This window comes from Jatropha curcas, chromosome 10 (assembly GCF_041381405.1).
Source record: "Jatropha curcas cultivar XTBG-Jc1 chromosome 10, XTBG_Jcur_1.0, whole genome shotgun sequence".
NCBI lineage: Eukaryota > Viridiplantae > Streptophyta > Magnoliopsida > Malpighiales > Euphorbiaceae > Jatropha > Jatropha curcas.
This window is the reverse complement of record NC_143160.1, coordinates 16,022,795-16,048,618: the sequence shown is the minus strand read 5'-3', so window position 1 is coordinate 16,048,618 and position 25,824 is coordinate 16,022,795. Positions and strand designations below refer to the sequence as shown.

The 25,824-nt window shown below is 35.2% G+C and overlaps 2 non-coding genes across 2 annotated transcripts; one reads left to right on the top strand and one right to left on the bottom strand.

Annotated features, from left to right (window-relative positions):
- Positions 1-7,933: 7,933 nt before the first annotated feature.
- TRNAL-AAG (transfer RNA leucine (anticodon AAG)) lies at positions 7,934-8,014 on the top strand. Its single transcript has one exon. It is a non-coding gene; the product is annotated as a tRNA-Leu (tRNA).
- Positions 8,015-17,349: 9,335 nt separating this feature from the next.
- LOC149493182 (small nucleolar RNA R71) lies at positions 17,350-17,456 on the bottom strand. The gene has a single exon (XR_016318626.1). It is a non-coding gene; the product is annotated as a small nucleolar RNA R71 (small nucleolar RNA).
- Positions 17,457-25,824: the final 8,368 nt, after the last annotated feature.

The window sequence follows — 25,824 nt, the reverse complement described above, 5'->3', positions numbered from 1 at the left end:
CTAAAGAAGGATGATTATCTTAATCTCTGTAGTGCCGAGTCGTCACACACAAAAAAGGAAGCGAGTCACTAGAACTGCACTTCTCGTCACAAAGAAGCAGAGTAACGAGTCAGCATGTTTTTACTGAATCAGAACAGAATAATGTTCAAATCCTTCCCATTTCCATTTTACCAACCGACATACATCTTCAACTTCGAAATCAACACATCTCCTCTTTTCAAAACACCAATCAATGCATCCCCTCGACCTAACAACACCTATTTCCTCCTAAATCTCCTTTTAATTCCTGCACTTTAATGGGTCAAACAAAAAGTTGCTTCTCTTCAAGCGAGGATGATGATGACGATGGTAATGATGAGGAAGAGATTCCAATGGAAACAACCCCTCTGCTTTTGTCTTGCTCCAATGTTGCCAATCAATTAACTCTTCTAGAATAAATTTTGGACAATCAAAGATTGATGCGTCAACAATTAGATAGCATGACATAAGACAAAGGGCTACTTATCAACATCAAAAGCGTATGGAGTATAAGATGCGATAATTTTTCACTCTTAGTGGTTACATCACTAATTCTCCTTCGCCTTCTCCATCAGTCCAACTGTAAGAAGACAAGTAGTCTAATACAATATTTGATCTTTTGCTTTTCACCTTTTAAGGGAGTTCTTCTTGCCCTTCCCTTTGTCTTTCAATTTGAGGACAAATTACATTTTAAGTGTGGAGGAGGGATTTTTTTTTTCTGCTTTGTATTTTTAATATTTTTAGGTTTGTGTTTTTATTATATTAATATTTTACAGGTAGTATGTCTGTGTTATGCCTTATTTGCACCAATCTTTGCCTATCAAATTATAGAAGCATATCCATCAAACCATATTTTTATGTTTTAGCATAGGTTCATCATCATTCTAAATTACTAGAACATCATAAAAGGATTTTGATATTATTCTTATCTTCAATTGATAGAAGTATAAAATTCACTATAGTGTAAGTTTTAAGGTTAGGTTTTTGTCTTTTGTTATTATTTCCAAAATCTGAAGAATGAATAGTCAATTTCCTAATTAAAATTAGAACTTAGATTCTAAAACCTTAAGCTTAAGACTTTAAAAGTACAATCAAGCTTTAGGGAAACTTTAGCAATAATACGGATAATTGACTCATCAATAATAGATGACGACCAAATCAAAAAGAAAAAGAAAAAAAGAGAAAGAGAAAAGAAAGAATAATTGTTTTAATGTGATATCAATCAAGTAAGTTATGTGAATTTGAGTATGCTCCCTTAATTGCATTCAGTCTGAATGATTGATTCATAGAATGAGCAACAAGGTCTAAAAACTCCATGAGATTTGTCAATTAGTACGTGTGCTCTTATTTTGTCCCACCAAATTTGCAGCTTCTAAAAATCTTTTAAAATTTTAAGTTCTTGGAATTGGATATCTTCATCCATTAGCTTTAGTTAGCACCTTAAGTTTGCATTCTTGATTTTGTTTTTAATAGCATTGGACAAATTATGATCTTTTTGTGTTACACTACGAAAGCTTCACTTGATTCTATCATTATTGAGTTTATTAAGTTAATATCAATTTCTTTTCTTTTGACATAGAATGTTAATGAACCTTGTTATGACAACTTCTTTTGATGATGGATCATTGTGCTGACGTCTTGCTTAGGGACAAGCAAAGTCTAGGTGTGGGGGAATTTGATATGGTGCAAATAAGCATAACATTTTATATGTTTTCTTAAGTTATTTAGACAGATTTTAATATGTTTTGAGTTATATTTAGACAGATTTTAGTATGTATTAAGTTACTTTTGTTATATTTTGAGTTATATTTAGACAGATTTAGTCCTTTTTATTTATATCTTTGCCCTTATAGTTATGAAATTTTACTTTATAGGACCAAATTGATGATTATGGTGCACAATTAAGAGCCTAAAGGACATGGACTTAAAGGATTAAAGCAATCAAGTTGGTGCCAACTCGTCACACCCTTGCCGACTCGTCACAGAACATCTCATGAACGAGTTGGGAAGAACATTGCTGACTGGTCATAGACTATTATCCTACCATCATGTCTCTTCTCAACAGATACGTCCTTTCCAATGAGGTTCAACTTAAGACACTTAGAAGGCTATAAATACATATGGTTGAGCACCACTTAAGGGGAGAATCATTCAAGAAACACTTGACAAAAGATTGAGAGAGGTAGTTATTAAAAGTTTAAGAGAAACAACTTTTCAAGGAAGAGTTACAACCCTTGGAGTAAGAAGAATTCTAGCAGTGTCTTTTATCTTCCCCAAGAGTGGAATATCTTTCTAAATCTTTTGTATGTTATCATTTGGAAATTGTTGTTGTTTTCTTGAATTCAATATTATTTCAAATTGAATTGCGTGACTAGATCACTCACGTTTTCTTAAGTAGTGAAATGATCATTTTTCTTTCATGAATGAGTTTGTATTTGAATTAATTGAGAATTAATGTTGTTGTATGTGCTTGATCAACATACATGACATATAAATTAGGAATATACAACGAAAGTTGGTATTCTTAGTGGAAACCTATTAAATTCACTTAGATATATGGATTTATCTTTGAGGAAAGTAAATTCCATTCTAAGGGATTAAAACACTAAAAAAGAGCATAACATTCATGTGTATCATTACAAAGGCACGAGAATGCATATAATCTCTACGAGTGAACATCTTTTGTTGACTTAGAGATAAGCTTCTAAAGGCTTCAGGTTAATGTAGACGCTCAAATTTTGCCCCTAAAGGCTCAGTGATGATAAACCTTTTTTTCACATAAGTTTGGATCGGGATTCCCGATTACCCCAATTTTCGGACCAACGGTCCATGGCTGAGATTATACATGTGTTTAATCATTTTTACTTTTATGGGTTACTAGACGTTTCGGGACAAATCGGGCTCGAGAAGTGCATCAGGCCTGCCCAACGCACTTCTCCGTAAACCATCTCATTTTGCGTGCTACCCGATCTGATTTGGTAAAAATGGGCCCAGCCCTATTGCGGGGCTTGCCAGTGGCATTTCGCCACGTCAACCTTAAAATAGGGCCACACCTCCCCATTTGCTTAGAAATAGGCACTGGGGGGTGTGCCTAAAGAGAGGATTTTTAGACATTTAAGGGAAACTCTTGAGTTTTGGAAACTCAACCTAAAAATCAAAGGAAACTAGTGTTTCACTTTACTCTAAGATTGAGATTCATTGATTTTCAACCAACAAACCCTTAAGGATCCACTAGAAATCCCAAAACTGTATCCATTAAACCTCAATCTCGGATTATTGGATCAAGAACCTAGCATTCGGATCTCTTTATCCATTCTTTAACAAAACTTTGAGGAAATCACCAAAAGGTAATACCTGAGACCCTTTAACTCATTTCTTCATCTTTTTCCTTTTCTTTCTGGTGTTTTAAGCACTTATTTTGTGTCTGATTGTGAGGGAAACACGGGATCAACCAAAAGGGTGTCTCTATGCCTATATGGTGCACGGCCAGAGCTAGTGGCGCAAGCCACTACTTATGGCATGTGCAATAAGCTTGTGGCTCGCTATTGCATCTCTTTGAGTTCCCGCAAGTATACGGATCGCAACGTAGTAATAAAAAGATCGATCCCACGAGGAACGGGTTAAGTCCACTTTACTACTTTATTCTTAATTTTATATTTACAGAAATACAAATGTGAAATGATTTAGCTATAATTCTAGTTATGTTAAAACTAAATGTTAGTTAATTCTATAGATAAGTGTGTAGTAGTATACTTAGAAAAATTGATCATGCACTGGATTTTCTTCTTCTATATCAAAACATGTAACATCCAATAAATAATTCTTTAATCACATATAGTAAAATATAATTCAACCTCTCGGTATAGAATTACTCTATCTATTATATGTATTTCTACTTATAATAAATACATTACTTTGTTAAATATTAAACCTAGTTCTTATTCTTTGATTATTTCAATAAGACAGATTTAACTTTGACAAAACAAGTGAAATGTGCATATGTAAATTCAACTAAGTGAACTTTATCTCTTTGATCTTTACTAAACTATTTCTTTCTGAGAATATAATTTAGTAAACTTGATTGAACAAAGATCAAAAGATAACTTAAAGAACTTTTATTGAATGAAACCAATTGATATTGTTGCTTTGTATAGAAAAGTAATGAAGAACAACATACAACAAGTCTTTAAAAACAAGAGAAAGATAGAAGTAATCAAACTCAAGCCTCCGGACGGCGTCACACCTCGAGGAACTTCTTGATGTTCTTGGCACAAACAATAATAAGTGACTCTCATCAACTTACTTCTAAGTACTAATATCACAATTTTCTATTACTAACTTTTTCTTCTCTTTTCTGAGTTTTTCTCAATAATTTCTTAATCTGAATATGTATATTTCTTCCTTCACTTGGATTGCTATTTATAGAAGAGGAGAATGATATTGGTTGTGATGGTGATTGGTTGGCCAAGAGGTGCTTCAGGTGACTTCTCTTGGTAAAAGTCTCGACCTGTGCATGGGAAGACATGATTTTCTGCTGAAAGGGCAGCAGTTGACGTCTCCTGGAAACATGACTCGCACTCGTGAGTTTTAGGGTCGCGCTCGCCATCTTTGCTTATAAAGTCTCTACCTCTTCTGGAGTTCTTTTCGCGCTCGCGCAGTTGAATGTCGCGCTCGCGACTTATGTTTCGATGCCTTCTGAGTCTTCTAGCACATAGGTCGCACTCGCGATTTCAGGTGGCGCTTGCGACTTTGTCAGTTCTTCCTTTGCAGCGCGACCTCATTCGCGTCACAAATTTTGCTAGGCAGGTTCTTCCATACTTAGTCAACTTTTGGTCCTCTTTTTCTATAAAAGCAAGCCTTTTCATTCCTTTGCTCATATTGCATTCCTACAATCATTTTAAAATAAAAAGACAACACGAGAAAACGTAAAATGTATAAAAACAACATGCAATCATGCAAATTATGTGAAAATAACATAACAAAATTGTCCGCTTTGCGAGACTATCACTCACGCCACTTTAACCTAGAACCCCCTGTTTGATTTTATTTTTGCATGAAACCTTTCTAACCTGGGAAGGGCCTAGTGCCAACTACGTGTGGCGCATGCCACTTCCCTTGTGGCACTAGGCCCTTCAGTTCAGAGGTTCAGAACACCAATAATCAATAAAATGGCCTCGATTCAAACATCCAGTGGCAAAACTCCAACCCTAAGTGGTTTGGGATGCATTTTTATCCATAAATGGATCAAATAAACATTAATAAACAAGATTGAGAGTAGTGATTGGTGTATTTATTCATCTTTCATGATGAACACTAAGGCCATGAACTTAAATCTTGTGCAACCTTTAAATTATTGTCTTTTAATTCATGTTCTTTACTTTTATGCATCATTATGCCTTTTATGCCTTTTAGTTTAATGTATTATGATTATTATTGCAATAACCCTCTATTTATCAACTTTGTAATTAGAACATGCATCATATATTCATTATGTGAATGAATGAATGTTTAGTGATGGTTGATGTATGATTTTGTTTCTGTAAATGTTGTTATATTGTGTTTATATTACTTGGATGGTTTTGTTATGCTTTGTTTTTAATGTTTTATTACGGAAAAAATGTAAGAGACCTTAATGGGTCTCAATTATTGCTTGTTTGTATAATTATTGGGTATTGGGAAATTTGGAGGGCATTTGGGTAGAATGTACTTTCGGTGTGGTTTGTACTCTTTTCTCCTCACCCCCTTCTTTGAATGTTTATTTTTATGTTCTATGTTTCATTAAAATGCTTAAGTGACATATTTTCCAAAAATTGCATCAAAAGTATTTACATCTCTTTTTTAGTAAATGGTATTATTAAGTGAATGGTGAATTACTGGACAACGATGAGGCCAATTTAACCGGGCGATATGGGTGCCTAAAACCTTCCCATATCGTACTATCTTTCGGACCCTATCTCGAGTTTAGAACCAAATTAGTTGATTCCAAAGAGTTGACTAATTCGAGAATTTTCCCCTAATACTGGTGGCGACTCCAAAAAATACAACTCTTACCAAAGTAAAATAACCTTTTTTCCGATGATTAATGATTAGGCTAAATAAAGAAAACCAATTTATTAAATAAAATCAATCAAGCCCGTTTGATTCGATTCTTTCCATATTTTTGGGAAAACTAAAAAAAAAAAAAAGCATATCCTCAGCCTGGCGACTCTACTGGGGATCAAACCCAGAATCTTTAGTTTTCTGTTTTGGGTTCAAATAGAGAGTTGATTCCAAAAGTTGTCCACTTATTCATGAACTTTAATAATGCTAACTTTAAATTGAGTTTGCTTTTTGTACTTATAAATGTCATTCATGCATTTATCTCTTCTTAATCTCATTTCTACCCTAAATTCTAAAGGTGATATTGGGGGTTGTAATCCTTTCACTCTACTCGACTGTTGAGATCCCCCACTAATATACACCACCCATAAGTTAAGTACCTTTTGGTATATTAAAAGAATTGGCACAATCCAACATAACCATTGGCTTAGACCCAAAGCTAAACGAGAGGAAATAACTAATTCTCGCTTATGGAACCTAAGACTTAATAAGCCCGACCAAAGCTCATGTAAGTGACCCTAGTTCCTTCCTCTAGGATTACCTTAATAATTTATGATTATAGCATTCATATAATAAATGCAAGAGGCATCAGTCCAAAATTCCATGATGGTTTATGGGCCCAACCAATATGCCCTAGGGTTTAGAAAGACCTTTCATCTTGAATCGTGTATGGGAGATATAACGGTGGAGATCATGCATTTCCCAACTCCCTTCCCCTTTTGTTTGTATATTATTGCTATAATTGTGTTGTGCCTTATTCATGCATCACTTAACTTTTTAGTTATGAATTATAATAACATATAGTCAACTTTATTCAGGACCACTATGCAATTTTATTTTTTACCTTTTTTTTTCAAAACATAAATAAAAGACCACATGCAAAAGCTACCAAAATGTTTAGGGGTAAGCATAATTCAGAAAACCAATTAATCGAATTGGTTTAGTTGGATTTGTTTAGTTTTAATTAAAAAAATCGATTTTATTTTTCAGTTTGATTTGATTTTGTTATTTAGAATTGAAAATTTTAAAAACTTTAAAAATTAAACTGATTTAACCCAATAATTAAACGAAAATTGCAAATCAAATCAAATCGATTCATTTTAGTTCAATTTTATATGCAGTTTGATTTGATTTTAATTTTTTTATTTTTAATTATTTTGATTTATAAGAAGATTGAGTGGGTAAAAATAATATTTCTTAACTCATTAAATTAATAAAAACTCCTTTAATCAAGAAAGTTCGAAAGTAGTAAAACATTCCATCTCTCATATCTAATAAAAAGACTAACAAAATCATATATGAAGTGGCTTCTTCATTTTTTTCTAGTATAACCGAGAGCTCAGTAAAGTACGCTTCTCAGGGATCAACTTGTGTTCTCACCCCTTACAGAGGTTGTTGTGTTCTCACCCTTACAGACGTTGAGATCACTTACCACCTCAATTAATACCTTATTAATTTTATTTTTAATTTATCTAATTTATATTGTTTAATTTGATTTAAACTTAATCCAGGTAATGCCTAAGACAATTTTGTTCCTTCCAACTCATTTTATTTATATGGTTTAACAAAATACACATATTAGTGAACAAAAATCACTTTGCCTATTTTACTCTAAACTCATTAAGATATTAATAAAAATCATTCAATTATGAATAATCATAAAGTTATTATGAAATAATAATTATTTAAGTATATAAATTTAGAAACTTTGAAAACATTCTGGACTATCAAGAAAAAGAATAATAAGTAGTTATGTTTTGCTATATACCAAAATACATATACATAAATATTGTACTTTTTAACTCTACAAACAAGAGTTGAGATGGCCGAGTTGGTCTAAGGCGCCAGATTAAGGTTCTGGTCCGAAAGGGCGTGGGTTCAAATCCCACTCTCAACATCATATATATTTTTGCAACCATAATTTTTAACTTTACAATGATTAGCAATAAATCTCTATATGAAATGTAATACAAAAATTAAGCTGAATTATATTTTATAAATTACATTTTCGAGCTAAAAGATTGAGAAAAGTATAATATTTTGCTATTAATCTAACAAATTTTTTCTTTTGTTATATGATGTATGAATTACTTGATTTATTTATAACACTATATGAACCCTTAATAATCATCATTTTTTTCCTCAAAATCATCATTTTTACTTCTACTCCAAAACTAGCGGTGGCCGAAATATGAATTTGACTTAGGAAATCAAAATTTGCTAGCACTTCCATCCTAAGCCAATTACATAAATTGAAAATTTGATCATTTGTGACAGTATTTAATTAAAAAATAAAAAAAAAAGTTTTTAGCTTATCTAAATAAATGTCTCGTCTCTCCCAATATTCAAAAAAAGAAAAAAAAAATCTTTTTAAGACAATTTCAAACATAGTTTATGTTTATATTAAACACTTATTTTAAAATATAATACTAAGTTTTAATAATAACTTAAAATTTCTTGTATAACAAAGAATCATAACTATTACGTATAGTAAATTTGAGCAGAGATGAAATTAAAAATATTTATTAAAGGGGGGCAAAGTTAGGATAAATGGTTAAAGTAGTAACTAAAAAAATTGTCCGTGAGGAGTTCAAACAATCTAAGTTAGTTAAGAAGAATTTATTTATTTATTTATTTATTTAATATTTATTTTAAGAAGACGAGGGGTAACTCACTCCTTTTATATGTAGGTTTGTCCTTGGATTTGAGATGCAAACTATAATAATAAACAAATGAATATAAAAATAAATTCTTTTTGAATTTCTTGTCTAATTAATTTAATTTCATTCTTTCTTTTTAATTAATTTGGCCCGCATCGAAAAGTAAGACAGAATTGAGGTCCAGATTCATCATCAGAACAACCCTAAAAGCTCTCAAAATTTACAAGACTAAGATATATCTTCTGAAACCCTAATTTTTATACCTTTTTTTCACAAATCTGACTTGTGAAAATATGATAAATAAAATAAAATCAACCAATACAACTGCAATGGTTTTAATTCTCAATCTAATTATGGATCTAAATAATATGTAGCCAGATTTTGTGATTTATCCCTAACTTTTAACCAAATCCCCAAATCCTGAAAAATCCCCATTCTCCTCTTCTATCATCTTTTGATTACTTTTGATAATTATTATTACTATTTGTAGACGTTCAATTTTTTCCTCTAAAAGGTTCAATGATGACAACCTTTTTGCTATAAAACAAGATCGAGAGGTCCAATCGTTCTGATTCTTAGATCGATGATCGATGTTTGAGAAAAAGTAATATGTTTGACCATTTTTACTTTTTTGAATTTTCGGGGGTTTCACAGCAAAATCGGACTTGAGAAGCGTCTGGGATCCACCCAGATTGATTTAGTGATAATGGGCTCGGTCTGATTCTGAGGCCCATTAGTGGCCACCTCATCTCTCATTTGCCTATAAATAGGCCAAGGGTTTAAGAGAGAGGGGGAGATTTTTTTGAGATCACTTAAGAGAAACTCTACCATTTTGAAAACTCAATTTTGATCTTTAGGTTACACCTTATGATTTTAGCCTAAAATCAAAAGCTTGATTTTTTATCAAAAATATTCCCTGAATCTCGTGATGAAAGACTCGTAAATATTTACTTTCAACTCAGAACTAAGATCATCTAACATGTTTGAGAGCTTTTAGGTTTCTTACTCCTTTTCCTTAAAATGATTTTTAATCACACCCAGCACTATAAAAAAAATGCGCTTTTGCAATTGACGTAAGTCAGTTGCAATATTGCGATGATATTGTGACCAATTACGATGATGGGAAGATTGAATATCTACCACTGATTTGCAACCAAACGGCAACATAATTTGCGACGGAATTGCGACTAATTATAACGCTAATAATTCTCGCCAGTTTGGTTTTCATTTTGCGACCTGATTACGACTAATTTGCGATCGATTTTGCAACGAATTTGCGACCACTTGAAATTTCGTTGCAAAATTGCGCGCTGCAATTCATTTCCAAATTTAGTTCTCTGTCTGCAAGGGATTAGCTACCGATTTGCGACTGATATTTTGCGACCGATAGTTTGGTCGCAAATCGATCGCAATTTGACTCACAAGAAAACGACATCACAAAATTAAAAATTGCGACCGATTTTTTTAATGATTTGCGACCGACAAAAATAGGGCTTTATAAGCGCTGGTCGCCTTGCGTGAGCGCAGCTTACTTCTTGTCCTTCTCCTCCCCATTTCTAGTCGTTTGCAGCGCCATTTCCAACTGCCAACTGCCTCCTTCTCCACTCTGTTGCAGCGCCAGTCACTGGAGAAGCCCTTCTCCTCTTCGTTCGCAACCGTCTGATCAGGTACGACTGTCGCTCTTTTTTTTTTGTTGTGGAATTCGTTTTTTTTTTTTTTTTTTAGTTGTTATTGTAATTGAATGATAGAAAATTAACGAAATGTTGTTATTATTGTACTTAGTATTGTCTTTTTTTTCTTTATTTTTTTTCAGTTATTATTATTATTATTATTATTATTATTATTATTATTGTAGTTAAAATAATGAAATGAATTTCATTTTTTTGTTGCAATTTCGTTTTTCTTTGTTTTTTTTTTTTGTTATTAACGAAATGTTGTTTTTGTTGTTTTATTTTCTTTGTTATTATTGTTTTTATTATTGTAATTATGAAATAATGCATTTTATTTGTTATTACTGTTGTTATTATTCTTTGTTTTTTTTTTTTTTTTTTTTTTTTTTGTTACAAAATGAATGATGCTTTTGAGTTGGAGGCCTAGTAGTGCCATTTTGCCTTTGGAGAATGTTGGTATGATATAGAAGTATTTATATTAGTGTGTTTTGACTTGAGATTTGATTATATTATGCCGAAGTGCTGCCGAATTTTTTTAAAAAACTGAATATGAGGAATCGTACACTTACTGATACTATAGTAAGTTTATATATATATATATATAACCTTAGCTAGAAATATTAACGTTAGTGAGTTTACATATATGTAGTTACCCTTGTTATAGAAATAACCTTAGTAAGTTAGAAATGTAAATAGAACATTACTTTTGGCATGTTTTAAGGATGCTTTAGGACCAATGCAATTACATAAAATTTGCGCTTTATAAACAGAGTGTTAGGTAAAAAAATGTGGACTAATCGAGATTGGATGTACTAGAGGTACGAGGTCAATGAGATATTAAGATAAGAATTCTTGCAAGGATTGGAATCATTTATACAGTTTACACTTGGTAATCCCAATTGTATGGATGATAATAAGTTGAGGTGTCCATATTATCACAAGAGTGTCAAAATAGAGTCTTCTTAGATATTGATACAATTAAACTTCATTTATGCAAAAATGGGTTCATGGAAAATTATTATGAATGGATACATCATGGCGAACCTCGAGTTTCCAGTGGGTTAGGCCACTCTATTTCTATAAGTCCAGAAGGTTAGCTTTATCAATTTCATTATGGTAATCAATGCAATGATATGATAATCGATGCGGGTAGAGCAAAATTTCATTGGGATAATATGGAGGAATCGCCAAACTATGCAGCACAATAATTGTTTGACATGTTAAGTGTAGCTAACAGTGAACTGTGGCCTGGATGCAAGAATCATTCAGTTCTATCTGTAGTGGCATGATTACTTCACATGAAAGTGGAGCACCATTTTTCAGAAAGGTGTTACGATAATTTTGTGCAGCTATCAAAAGAAATGTTCCCTGAAGGCCATTCGATGGTGGATAATTTTTACCGGACAAAAATATTAGTTCGGGGATTAGGACTACCTGTGAAAAAGATTGATTGTTGTCAAAATAATTGTATGATGTACTAGGGTGTTGACTCTTGACTCTGAATTAAGAGAATGCAAGTTTTGTAATCTTCCAAGATATTAACGGTAGGGTCAAGGGACTGATAGAGTACAAAAAGAGAAGGCTTTCAAGAAGATGTATTATTTCCCTCTTGTTCCTTGCCTGCAAAGGTTATACACATCTAAGGCAACAACCGAACACATGAGATGGCATGCTTTGCATGAATGCAAGGAAGGTAGAATGACTCATCCGTCAGACTCTGAAGCTTGGAAACACTTTGATAATAATCATCCCATGTTTGCTGTTGATATGAGAAATGTGAGATTGGGGCTTTGTATTGATGGGTTTCAGCCGTTTGGCCAATTAGGACAACAACATTCATCATGGCCTATCATTGTCACACCATATAATCTACGACTGTCGATGTGTATGAAAGATGAATACATGTTTTTGTGTGTTATTGTACCTGGCCCTAATAATCCAAAATACAAGATTGATGTGTTTCTGTAACCTTTGATTGCCGAAATTAATTATTTATGGGAGTATGGGGTTAAAACGTTTGATATTTTGGCCAATCAAAATTTTATAATGCGAGCTGCTTTGCTTTGGACCATCAGTGATTTTTCAGCATTTGGAATGTTATCAGGGTGGAGTACGGCAGGCAAATTGGCTTGTCCTCATTGCATGGAAAACACTAATGCATTTACACTAAAAAAATGGAGGTAAACAATTTTTGTTTGATTGTCATCACAAATTCTTAGCAGAATCTCACCCATGGACGAGAAATTGACAGTGCTTTAGAAAGAACACAACTATTTTTGATCCCCCTCCACCAGTGAAGTTTGGAGCTGAAATATTACAAGATATTGAAGATCTAGGACTTATGAAAGTTACAGAATTAGGTGCAAAAGAGGTAAATGGTAGAATTGGCAGGAATAGCGGATGGAAAAAGCGAAGCATCTTCTAGGATTTGCTATCTGGAGTTAACTTCTTATCCGTCATAACCTTGATGTGATGCACGTAAAAAAAATATTTTTGAAAATCTATTCAACACTGTCATGAACATTGAGGGGAAATCCAAGGATAGTGCAAAAGCGCGAGTAGACATGAAGGAAATTTGTCGTTGACCAGAACTCGAGCAATCTGTAATTACTGGAAAGTTTCCAAAGGCATGTTACTCTTAGATAAATCTCGAAGGCAAGTTGTATGCGAATGGGTCTGATCATTAAGGTTTCTAGATGGATACTATCCAAATATGGGTAGATGTTTCGAATGAGGAAATACAGATTGTTTGGCATGAAAAGCCATGACTGTCATATTTTCATGCAAAGATTGATTCCTGTGGCATTTCGGGAATTGTTGCCAGTGAAAATTTGGGAAGCAATGACAGAATTGAGTCTCTTTTTCAAGGAATTGATGATGACTGTTATCCAATGCAATGATATGGACCAATTGGAGCGAGAAATCCCAATACTGATATGCAAATTTGAGCGAATTTTTCCACCCGGCTTCTTTAATTCTATGGAGCATCTGTCGATTCATTTGCCCTATGAATGTCGTATAGCAGGACCGATACAATATAGATGGATGTATCCATTTGAGAGGTGAATTACTAACATCCCATTCTAATCATTACAATGTTATTTCAACTCATATTTTCATATTGTCTTTATGCAACTACAGGCACCTGCAGAAAATTAAAAAGAATGTGCACAATAAGGCAAAGGTCGAGGGATCAATTTGCAATGCATATTTAGTGGAATAGGCTTCCAACTTCTGTTCACACTACTTCGAACCAAATGTTTACACCAAGCATCGGAGAGTGCCACGTAATGATGACGGAGGAGATCGAATAGAATCTGAGTTAGAAGGAAATCTAACAATTTTCACCTATCATGGGCGTACATTGGTAAATAAAAAAAAGACGATTGACTGATGTAGAGATACGAGTAGCTCATACCTATATTTTGTTGAATTGCGAAGAGATTACACCATTTGTATAGTAAGTATAAATCTTGTAGAGAGTCTGAACTTAATAAAGCTTAGTTAAATCATATTTATGAGCGAATTTTGTTTGTTCATAAACAGGAAATATATCAAGCTTTTACGGTTACAAAATCCTAATTTGACTGATATAGCAGTTGATGCAAAACTGGACTCTAAATTTGTAGAATGGTTCAAATGTTATGTAAATAACTTGCTAGTTACTTAACATATATGTGTACATTCGTAGATTTCACTCATGTCATTATTATTTCCCATAGGCTCGAAGCTCGGGAAGCGATATTAATAACAGATTCATTATTGATCTAGTAAGGGGACCTCTATCGGTTGCTAATGCCTACTTTAGCTACTTTGTAAATGGTTACAAGTTTCACACTGAGGGTTATGGGACAAGTAGAAAGACGATGAATAATGATGTTTGCATAAAGGGATCAAACTACAGTGACGAGTCAAATAATTTTTATGGCAAATTAATTGAGGTTTTGGAGTTAGAATATCCCTCCCTACCAATCAAGTGCACAATCTTATTCAAATGTGAATGGTTTGATCCTACGCCAAATGTTGACATGAAGGTTCATCCTAAGTACAATCTTATGGATATTAATCAAAGAAGAAGATATATGAAGTATGAACCTTTTGTGTTGGCGATGCAAGCTACCCAGGGGTACTATGTCCCATATCCATCATTGAAACGAGATCATTGCGATTGGATGGCAGTATGTAAAATCAAACCTAAAGTAGTTGTTCATGCAATTGAAACCAAACAATCTGCTTTACTCTCAATATCTGATCCATTTCAAGAAGTTGTGGTTGATACGCAACTGATGCAAGTTATTGAAGATTCAACGAAAAGACTGGATGATGAAAGCGGAACTTATGTTGAAATAGGATCATCAGATGATAAAGAGGAAGAAGATCAAATGATCATGGGTACCTCAGAAGATGACGATAAAGAAGAGGAAGAAGAAGAAGAAGAGGAAGCAGACGATGATGAAGACAGAAATACTTAATGCATTATGCATTATGGATAATAAATTAATAGATGTATGTATAATATTATTAATGAATGATAGGTGTTAATATTATAGTATTTTTAATATAGTTTTTATTAGAATTTTAGTGAGTTTTATCACTTTGATTTGATTTTAAATTCAATTCTAGTATAATTTTGTTCAAAACTTCCTTGATTCTTAACCCGCTTGATCTAAGAGAAAATTATAGGAATTTGGCGCTGAAAAGAATATTACAAGGCAAGACAGTCAGCCTAAAGCACACCCAGCCCGTGCTAGAAGGCACAACCGTTGAAAACAAGGGAGAGACAGAAGAGAGCACGGCCTGGATGGTGCCAAAAGGCACGGCCGTGCCAAAATGGGATTAGGGCGTGTCAAGCCTAGCACGCCCATGATAATTCCAGGCGGGAGTGACAGAAGCAAGCACGTCCTACCTGTGCTAGTGGCACGCCAGTGCCTCAAAGGTTCATCAGGGTGTGCTTGCCTAGCACACCCCGTGCTTCACCAGCCAGACTTTCAGACCTAAGCACGCCCAAGCCGTGCATAGTGGCACGCCCGTGCTGCGAAGACAGAACTAGCGTGAATTAAAGACGCAAATCAATCTTTTCCTCACATGGGCCCACCTCGGAGAGTTTCTAAACGTACTAAACAAGACCTATACCTATTTTGAAAGAGAAAGGAGTCCTAATTAAGAAGAAATCCAAAGCCTAAACAGTCATGATCTCCTATAGAAGATTTTGCACCAAATAAGGATTCTATTTCCTAAAAGGAGTCAGATTTGCCTTCAGGAGCTCTATATAAAGAGGGGAACTTCTCATTGCTAGACATCTCATTTTTTGTGTTATTCTCTACATAATTCTCTCTCCCTCAAGACTTCAAGCATCCAAGATTTGTGCCAAGATTCAAGGAAGCCATCCACATAGTTGTGATTCAGTTTTTATTTCTAAACTCTTCATCTTTTTTTTCTTTTCATTATTGTCTTCAAGTATGATGATTGATTCAAGTATGACTGAGTTTTATTTAATTACTATGTCCAGCTAAACTCTTATACTAGGGATTTGATGTAACTTAATTCGATTCCAGTTTATAATATTAGATTTATTTTTCATTGTTCTTATTATAACTTATTATTGTGCTTAAAGCTTCCAGGCAAAAAATTTCCCCTGGATTGAGTTATTTCAATAATTGCTATCGGGAGAAGGGTTATTGATATGAAAAAGATAATAATTTACTTGAGAACAATAACTTGACGCGGAAGCTATATGGTTTGACTCAAGGGGGGTTTTCATAAGTTAATGATTATTAGGTTATGAACTCACAAAACAGCCACAAAACCCAAGGATCTGATTTATGTTTGATTTCACTATTAGAAGATAGGTAATTAAACTAAATTAGACTAGCTAACAATACATCGGAGGAGCTTGTTAGTAACTCTAGGGTTGTTTCTCCTACTTGAACAATTAAAATTGATTAATGAACTAATAAGATAAGCTGGATAGAATTAAGTGAAATCAAATTCCCTAGTAGTTTAATTCCCTGAATTCTTTTCACCTAAATTTTGTGCTTGATCTCTTTCTGTTTTTACTTTCAAAATTTATTTTCCTTATAGCAATTCTCTCTTATTATCGTTTAAATAATAATAGGTTAACATAATTTTGGTAATTGATATACAATTCCTGTGGATACGATACTTTCTTACTCTATATTACTTGTTGCGATTTCGTACACTTGCGAAAATCACAATCAAGTTTTTGGCGCCGTTGCCGGGGAATGGCGTTATCAATATCAATACAAATTACCCTATTGTTAATTTAGACACTCTTTTATTTTTATTTAATTTTCTTTTAAGAACTGTTCCAGGTGTTTTATGCAAAGAAGATCAAGGAAGACTGAACCTCTAATCTTTGATCCAGAAATTGAAAGAACTCTTCATAGGCACAACGCTGCAAGAAAAGCACGAGAAATAAAACTCGAACAACAAGCAGACATGGCCAACGAAAACGAAAACGAAAACGAGAACGAGAACGAGAACATAGTCGGACCCCCACTTCAACATCCGGTCCGTACCTTGAGAGATTACACGATTCACCTAATTTGAATGGGACAACCTCAAGTATTACAAGACCTAGGATAAAAGCTAATAATTTTGAGATTAAACCCGCAATTATCCAAATGCTCTCTACCTCGATCCAATATAGGGGTTTGCCTAGTGAAGATCCTAATGCTCATATCACAAATTTTCTGGAAATTTGTGACACTTTCAAACCGAATGGTGTCTCTGAAGATGCAATCAAATTAAGACTTTTCCCTTTCACTCTTAGGGATAAAGCGAGATCCTAGTTACAATCGTGTCCCGCTGGGAGTTTCACAACATGGGATGAATTAGCTAAAAAATTTCTAGCTAAATTCTTTCCATCTTCAAAAACCACCAAATTGCGCAATGAGATAATGACATTTGCCCATCATGATCAAGAGAGCCTGTATGAAGCTTGGGAAAGATTCAAGGACCTGTTGAGAAAGTGTCCACATCACAGCTTGCCTAAGTGGCTACAGGTACAAACTTTCTATAATGCATTATCTCCTAACATCAAAATCACTTTAGATGCAGCTGCAGGTGGATCCTTTGAAAAGAAGGAAATTGATGAGGCATATGAGTTGATAGAAGAGATGGCAAGAAATAGCCATTACCAAAACAATTCTGAAAAAAGAAGAACCGCAGGAGTCTATGAAATAGACGCCATTACAGCACTTAATGCCAAGGTGGATAATATGGTAAGAAAATTGGACATGTTAACTACTAATCCTGTGAATTCTGTCATGCAAGTTTGTGATAGGTGCAATGGACAACATGGAATTGGAGAATGCATCATGGACTCTTTAAATCCACAAACTTTGGAGCAAGTGAACTATGTGATGAATCAAGGAAGAAAGAATTACCCTTATTCAAATTCATATGATAACAGGTTAAGGAACCATCCTAATCTATCCTATGGTAATCCTAACAATGCCTTGAACGCACCACCAGGTTTCCTTCCTCCAAAAAAGAAATCCCATGATGACCTCCTCACTGCTCTTTCTAAATCACACATGGAGTTCATGAACGAAACCAGAGAGAACCATAAAATTCAGCAGGCTGCAATAAGGAATTTGGAGATTCAGCTAGGACAATTTGCAAACATGATGGCAACTCGACCTCAAGGTACGTTACCTAGCAATACTGAATAGAATCCAAAAGAACAAGTGTAGGCTATCACCTTGAGAAGTGGCAAACAACTAGAAGAACCATCTAGGAAAGAGAAGGAAGAAAAAGAACAACCAAAGGTGCCCATCGTCGATTTAGAGGAACAAGAAAGGGTAAAACCCTATGTTCCACCTGTTCCCTTCCCACAAAGATTAAAGAAAGCACAAGACGACAAGAGCTTCCTCAAGTTTCTGGACGTATTTAAAAAACTTCAAATCAATATTCCTTTTGCTGAAGCTCTTGCTCAAATGCCTAGCTATGCTAAATTCCTAAAAGATATCCTGAGCAAGAAACGAAAGATCGATGATCAAGGAACGATAATGTTAATTGAAGAGTGCAGTGCAATTATCCAAAACAAATTGCCTCCAAAGTTAAAAGATCCAGGAAGTTTTTCTATCCCTTGAAATATTGGTAATCTTGACTTTGAAAAGGCTTTGGCAGATTTAGGTGTTAGCATTAATCTTATGTCCTATGAAGTTTTTAAGATGCTAGGTATGGGAGAGCTCAAACCAACAAGGATGTCTTTACAATTAGCAGACCAATCAATCAAATATCCTAGAGAATTGTAGAAGACGTGCTTGTAAAGGTAGGTAAATTTATCTTCCCTGTTGATTTTGTTATTCTTGACATTGATGAAGACAGGGAAGGATCTCTAATCCTTGGAAGACCTTTTCTTGCAACTGCAAGAGCATTGATTGATGTCTATGAAGGTAAGTTAACTCTAAGAGTTGGACAGGAAGAGATTGTCTTTGATGTGCTTAAATCTTGCAAACTTCCTATGGACTATGGAGATTGTTTTCGAATTGGTGTTGTTGATGAATGTGTGGAAAACAATTTGCATATTGAAAGTAACATTAATGAATCAAGCATCATGAATAAAAAGAAAATGAACCACCTAATCTAGAACTGAAACAACTTCCACCTCATTTAAAACATGCATTCTTAGGTGAGAACCATTCTTTCCCTGTTATTATTTCTTCTCACTTAACGCTTGATCAAGAAGAGAGGTTGTTGCAGGTTCTACGAAGACATAAGAGAGCACTAGGGTGGTCTATCTCGGATCTACAAGGAATAAGCCTAAGTGTGTGTATGCATAAAATCTTGATGGAAGAAGACTACAAACCTTCAATCGAGCATCAAAGGTGATTGAATCCAAACATGAAGGAGGTAGTCAAGGCTGAAATCATTAAACTCCTGGATGCCAGCATCATTTATCCAATTTTCGACAGTAATTGGGTAAGTCCTGTCCAAGTTGTTCCAAAGAAGGGAGGTATGACTGTTATCTCTAATGAAAACAATGAACTAATTCCCACAAGAATAGTCACAGGTTGGCGTGTGTGCATAGATTACAGAAAACTAAATAAGGCAACACGCAAGGACCATTTTCCCTTACCCTTTATTGATCAAATACTTGAAAGACTTGCAGGTTATCCTTTTTATTGTTTCTTAGATGGCTATTCAGGATACTTTCAAATACCTATAGCGCCTGAAGACTAAGAGAAAACTACTTTCACATGCCCTTATGGCACTTTTGCCTACAGGAGAATGCCTTTTGGGCTATGTAATGCCCCTGCAACCTTCCAAAGGTGCATGATGTCCATCTTTTCTGATATGGTGGAAAAATCTATTGAGATATTCATGGATGACTTTTCTGTGTTTGGTTTTTCTTTCGATGCATGCCTTCATAAGTTATCTTTAGTAATGCAATGATGTGAAGACACTAACCTTGTGTTAAATTGGGAAAAATGTCACTTCATGGTTAGTGAAGGTATTGTCTTAGGGCATAAAATCTCTCAAAAAGGGATTGAAGTCGACAAGGCAAAAATTGAGGTAATTGAAAAACTACCTCCTCCTAACTCAGTAAAGGGAATAAGAAGTTTCCTTGGGCATGCAGGGTTTTACAGGAGATTCATAAAAGACTTCTCAAAAATCACTAAACCTCTTTGCAATTTGTTAGTTAAAGATGTTCCTTTTAATTTTGACAAAGAGTGTTTAGATGCTTTCAACAGGTTGAAGAAGGAGCTAATTTCAGCCCCTATCATCACTACACCAGATTGGACTTTACCCTTTGAGCTCATGTGTGATGCCAGTGATCATGCTGTTGGAGCTGTCCTTGGACAAAGAAAGGACAAGAAGTTGCATGTTATTTATTATGCTAGTTGCACATTGAATGATGCGTAATTAAATTATGCAACTACTGAAAAAGAATTATTAGCTATTGTTTTTGCTTTTGACAAATTCAGGGCATATTTAATTGGAGCTAAAACAATAGTCTACACAGATCACTCAGCCATCAAATATTTGCTGGAAAAGAAAGATGCAAAACCGAGACTCATTCGTTGGGTGCTTCTATTATAAGAATTTGACCTAGAGATTCGCGACAAAAAGGGGACCGAGAACCTCGTAGCCGACCATCTTTCCAGGCTAGAATTGGGGGAAGAAGATACGAGCGAGCTACAAATCAATGAAAGCTTACCCCATGAGCAACTTCTGTTATTAACAAATGCTCAAACCCCCTGGTATGCTGACATAGTTAATTATCTTGTTTGCAAAATACCCCCTCCCAATTTTTCTTACCAACAAAGGAAAAAGTTTTTTCATGATATCAAATACTATTATTAGGAGGAGCCCTTTTTGTTCAAGTATTGCAGTGATCAGCTATTCCGGAGATGTATACCGAAAGCTGAAATGGAAAGTGTCCTTAAATTCTGCCATTCAATGGAATGTGGAGGTCATTTTGGAGCAAACAAGACAGCTGCGCGTATATTAGAAAGTGGTTTGTATTGGCCTAATCTATTTAAAGATGCTTTTAACTATGTTCGTCTTTGTGATCATTGTCAAAGGTTAGGTAACATTTCGAAGAGACATGAGATGCCCTTAAACAGCATCCTTGAAGTCAAAATCTTCGATGTATGGGGTCTGGACTTCATGGGACCTTTCCCACCATCATACTCCAATCAATACATTCTAGTGGCGGTGGATTATGTGTCAAAGTGGGCAGAAGCTGTCGCTCTTCCAAATAATGATGCCAAAAGTGTAATGAACTTTATCAAGAAAAATATCTTTACACGGCATGGCACTCCTAGGGCAATAATCATGGATGGAGGTAAGCACTTTTGCAATAGATATTTAGACTCCCTTCCTACAAAATATGGTGTCACTCATCGTGTAGGTACTCCATATCATCCTCAAACAAGTGGACAAGTAGAGGTCACTACCAGAGAAATCAAAAGGATCCTGGAAACCACTGTTGGGCAATCAAGGAAGGATTGGTCCAAAAAGCTAGACGATGCTCTATGGGCCTACAGAACTGCATTCAAGACACCTATAGGTATGTCTCCATATCGCATGGTATACGGTAAGGCTTGTCATCTTCCTGTCGAGTTAGAACATAAGGCATTTTGGGCCATTCAATTTCTTAACTTTAATGCAAAGGAAGTTGGTCAAAAGCAATTACTGCAACTCAATATGATGGATGAAATGCGCCTCCATGCTTATGAAAGTGCCAAAATATACAAAGATCGCACCAAACAATGGCATGATAAGCATATTATTATGAGGGATCTAAAGGTAGGCCAACAAGTATTGCTCTCCAACTCTAGACTCCGGTTATTCCCTGGTAAGTTGCATTCTAGATGGTCAGGTCCATTCACAATCAAGGAAATTTTTCCTCATGGAGCAGTTGAAATAGTGGATGGTAAGTCGAACCGAAGTTTCAAGGTCAATGCTCAATGTTTGAGAAATTATCACAGTAACAACTTTGAGCCCATCAAGAGCACAATTGGTCTCGTTTAGCCTAAACTAGGTTAAGTGCGTCGAACTTAACGACGTTAAACAAAAGTGCTTGTGGGAGACAACCCATATAATTTTCTTCTTAAAGTTTCATTCCATTTATTTCTTTTATTTTCTGTTTTATTAATGCGAAATTCCCAAATTTTCTCCATAATTGTTCTTTTGTTTTAGTTAGAACTTTTTATTTTTAGGAAAAAGTGAAGGTCCAGAAAAGAGCAAGCCCTGACCGTGCCCCCTAGCATGCCCGTGCCATGGGGTGAGGATCCAACATGCCCAGGCGTGCTCCGCAACACACCCGTACGTTTTAAAAGGTGGTATCACTTGGGAGGTAGAAGCAAGCACGCCCAAGCCGTGTCCCGCAACACGCTCGTGCCTTAGAAAAGAGGAAAAATTCACATGAGAGTCAGGGACAAGCACGCCCAAGGCGTGCCAGATAGCACACCCGTGCTATCCGCAGGCAAATTTTCAACTTGAGAGTTAGAGGAAAGCACGCCTGTGGCGTGCCCAGTAGCACACCTGTGCTAACTGCTCGAAACCTTTCCGCCCGAGGGACAGAGAGAAGCACGCCCACACCGTGCTTGGAAGCACGCCCGTGCCAGGTACGGACCCTCTTTTGTCTTGCAGGTTAGAAGAAAGCACGCCCTAGCCGTGCCATAAAGCACGGCCGTGCCACGATCAGACCTAAGCATTAATTGGCGCCCCTATTTAAAGAGCACGCCTTTAACTACCTCATTCCCATCTCGCACGCCCTAGCCGTCACTCCTCCTCTCTCAAATTTTCTCTCTTCTTCTCCCTTTTCTCTCCAAGCAAAACCTCTCCACACTAAATTCCCATATCATCAACCTCAACCATGCCTCCTAGATACAAACGCTGCAGACCCGCCTCCTCAGTTGCCGCTCGAAAACGCCCAACTGTGCGATCCTCCATGGCTCCTCAACCTCCTTCACCACCTGCGCTTCCATTCGAATTCGCCTCATCCGAGCAACAAGAAAGGTACAATAAACTGTCCTTTCGGCCTGTTTTACCAAATAGATTTATTGATGAGGCTGCCTTAGCGCAAGTAAGTCTTCGGGATGTTGTGATAGAACCACTTAGGCGTATAGGATGGTGTCAATTTATTGAAATGAAGGATCTGGTTTATGCACCCTTAACTTTAGAATTTTTGAGTTCTTATTCCTCTTTCATTCGATTTTTGCCTGATTCTCGCCCGAGCAAAATTCGCTTTAGGCTAATGGGTAGAAATTTTGAATTATCTGTAAATGAAGTTAGCCATATTTTTGGGTTCCCCACAGAAAATGCTCAAATACAAGTACCTAGTGAGTTTAATGCATGTAATACCTGGAACCGTTTTACTGATGAAGTAAATTATAATCCTAGGTATTCAAAGGCCTCTAAACTTAAAAATCCTGCCCTTAGATACTTACACAAATTCTTATCCAACACTATCTTTGGAAGGAGTGAAAGTGATGGAGTCCTAAGCTTGAATGAACTATACTTTTTATGGGCGATTGAAAGAGGAATTTTGCTAAATGTTGGGTACTGGCTTTGCCAAAGATTTGCAAGGGTGGCTAGAGCCGAAAAAGGGGCTATCATGATGGGGTGTTTTGTGACACGCATTGCTAGATATTTACAGGTTTGGAACCCGACTAGACCAGTCCATGATAGCGTTGGAGGGGGAAAGGGCACACGACTAGATTTGGATGTTATGATCCACATGAAACTGATTGAAAAAGTCGGAGATGCATATCGGGTAGTAGGTGCTCGAGAGGGTAATTCTGATGATGAGACTGAGGCTGCAGGTGGTGCTGATATGGAGGAGGATAACCCTCCCCCTTTTACCTCTTCTTTTGGTGCAGGTACATCCGATGCTGGTCCATCGTTCCAAGGTACGTCCAACATGTCAAATGATGAAGTCCTTGCAAGGATGATGTCTCGAATGGACCTTTTTGACACACGCCTTAACGGGATGGAAACGATGATCGCAGACCGTTTCCAGTCCATCGAAATTATGAATGGAAGCCTTGATTCTAGGATGGATACAATGCAAGGCCAGCTCCAGACCATTCTCCAGCTTCTACAGCCACCCCCACCACCGGAGGATTGACGGATTTTTCACTTATCATTTGTTTTCTATGTTTTATTTGGTTCTAATACATTGACCTGGTTGCTTTCATTTTTTTTTTAGTTTGTTTGTTATTTGAATTCTTATAAGTTTTAGTAGTTTCCTTTTCTTAATGTTTAGTTTGCTCTTTTAGCTAAGACACATTCAGCACCCGTTCTATTGTATTGTTCAATACAATGTTGGTAAAGTTTCTTCTACTCTCTTACTGCTTTTCTTCTAGTAATGCAATAAGTTTGGGGAATTTATACACATTGGGGACAATGTGATTGATTGACTTGGGGGAATTTAGGAAATTTTAGCTAAAAAATTTTTATTTTTGCTTAACATGGTTGGAATGGTTACAAGCAAGCTTGAAGGTTCTCATGTCTAGTAATAAGTGTTAGATGTAGTTGATTCTCAATTCTAGTATACTTAAGCTCTGAATTTGGAAATTTTTTTGACTTAAACATGTTCATTGATCTAAACTATTTGTTTCTAGATTTTAAACACTGATTTTTATGAAAGTTATGATGTATAGGTGTGTTTTACTCTAAAGTTATTTAAACATTGGCATTCCTAGAACAAATTAGAACTCCCTTCAAGGAGAAAAATTTTAAATGTTTACATTTTGAAAGAGATGATTTAGGCTTTTTTTTTGTTGAAACCTATAGTTAGCCTAGACCACCTAAGTTAAAAATATGACCCTCGAAACCAATTTTGAAGCCTATAAACCATAAAGTTTTCTTCTTCACCCTCAATAAACCGAGCCCTTAAAGCCAATTCCAAATTCCTACCCTAAGTACAAAGGATTGTATGATTGAAAGATTCGATTTTTAATTAGAATATAGCAACAAAGAGGGAGAATTTCTCAATTGATACTAGCAAGTTTACCAAATAAGAAAAGAAGAAAAATCAAAATAGAGGCACATGAAAAGCAATCAAATGAATTCAAGTTGAATGGAAAAAGCAAGGAAGAAAAGTACCAAAATATCATGGAAAGACCTTGCCCAAAATGTCTCTAGCTAGTAAGGAAGTTCAAAACAAACACTCCATAGAACCAGTAAAACTTTTGATTAAAATAGAATCCTGAATATCATACATTCTTTTGTACTCTTTGTCTACCTTTCATCCCTTTCTTTGATTAAGCAAAAATTTACACCAAGAAAGCCTCGTTACAACCCAAAATAAAGACCTTTTGATCTTTTAATTGTATGCATTTAAATTGTGGAGAAAGGATGACTAATTCTGCATATGGGAATGCCACATTTGCACTATCAATCGTCTTATTTTAAAAAAAAAGGTTGAAAATTCTTTAGATGATTCATGTCCTATTTATCGTGAATTGAATAAGTATTAGTGTTGACAATCTCTTTAAACTTATATTTTATTCAATGAACGTGCTTTATTCAAAAAATTTTAATCAAGCTCAAATATGAGTAGCATGGAGAACAATTGATTTATTCACTTATTTACTAATCACGATATCTTGAAGTTTTATAATTGAGATCATCTCCAACCATGGTAAGCTAGTATTGTCAAATTATTTTTGTTGCTTGAGGACAAGCAATGGTTTAAGTTTGGGGAATTTTGATAGGTGTTAATATTATAGTATTTTTAATATAGTTTTTATTAGAATTTTAGTGAGTTTTATCACTTTGATTTGATTTTAAATTCAATTCTAGTATAATTTTGTTCAAAGCTTCCTTGATTCTTAACCCGTTTGATCTAAGAGAAAATTGTAGGAATTTGGCGCAGAAAAGAATATTACAAG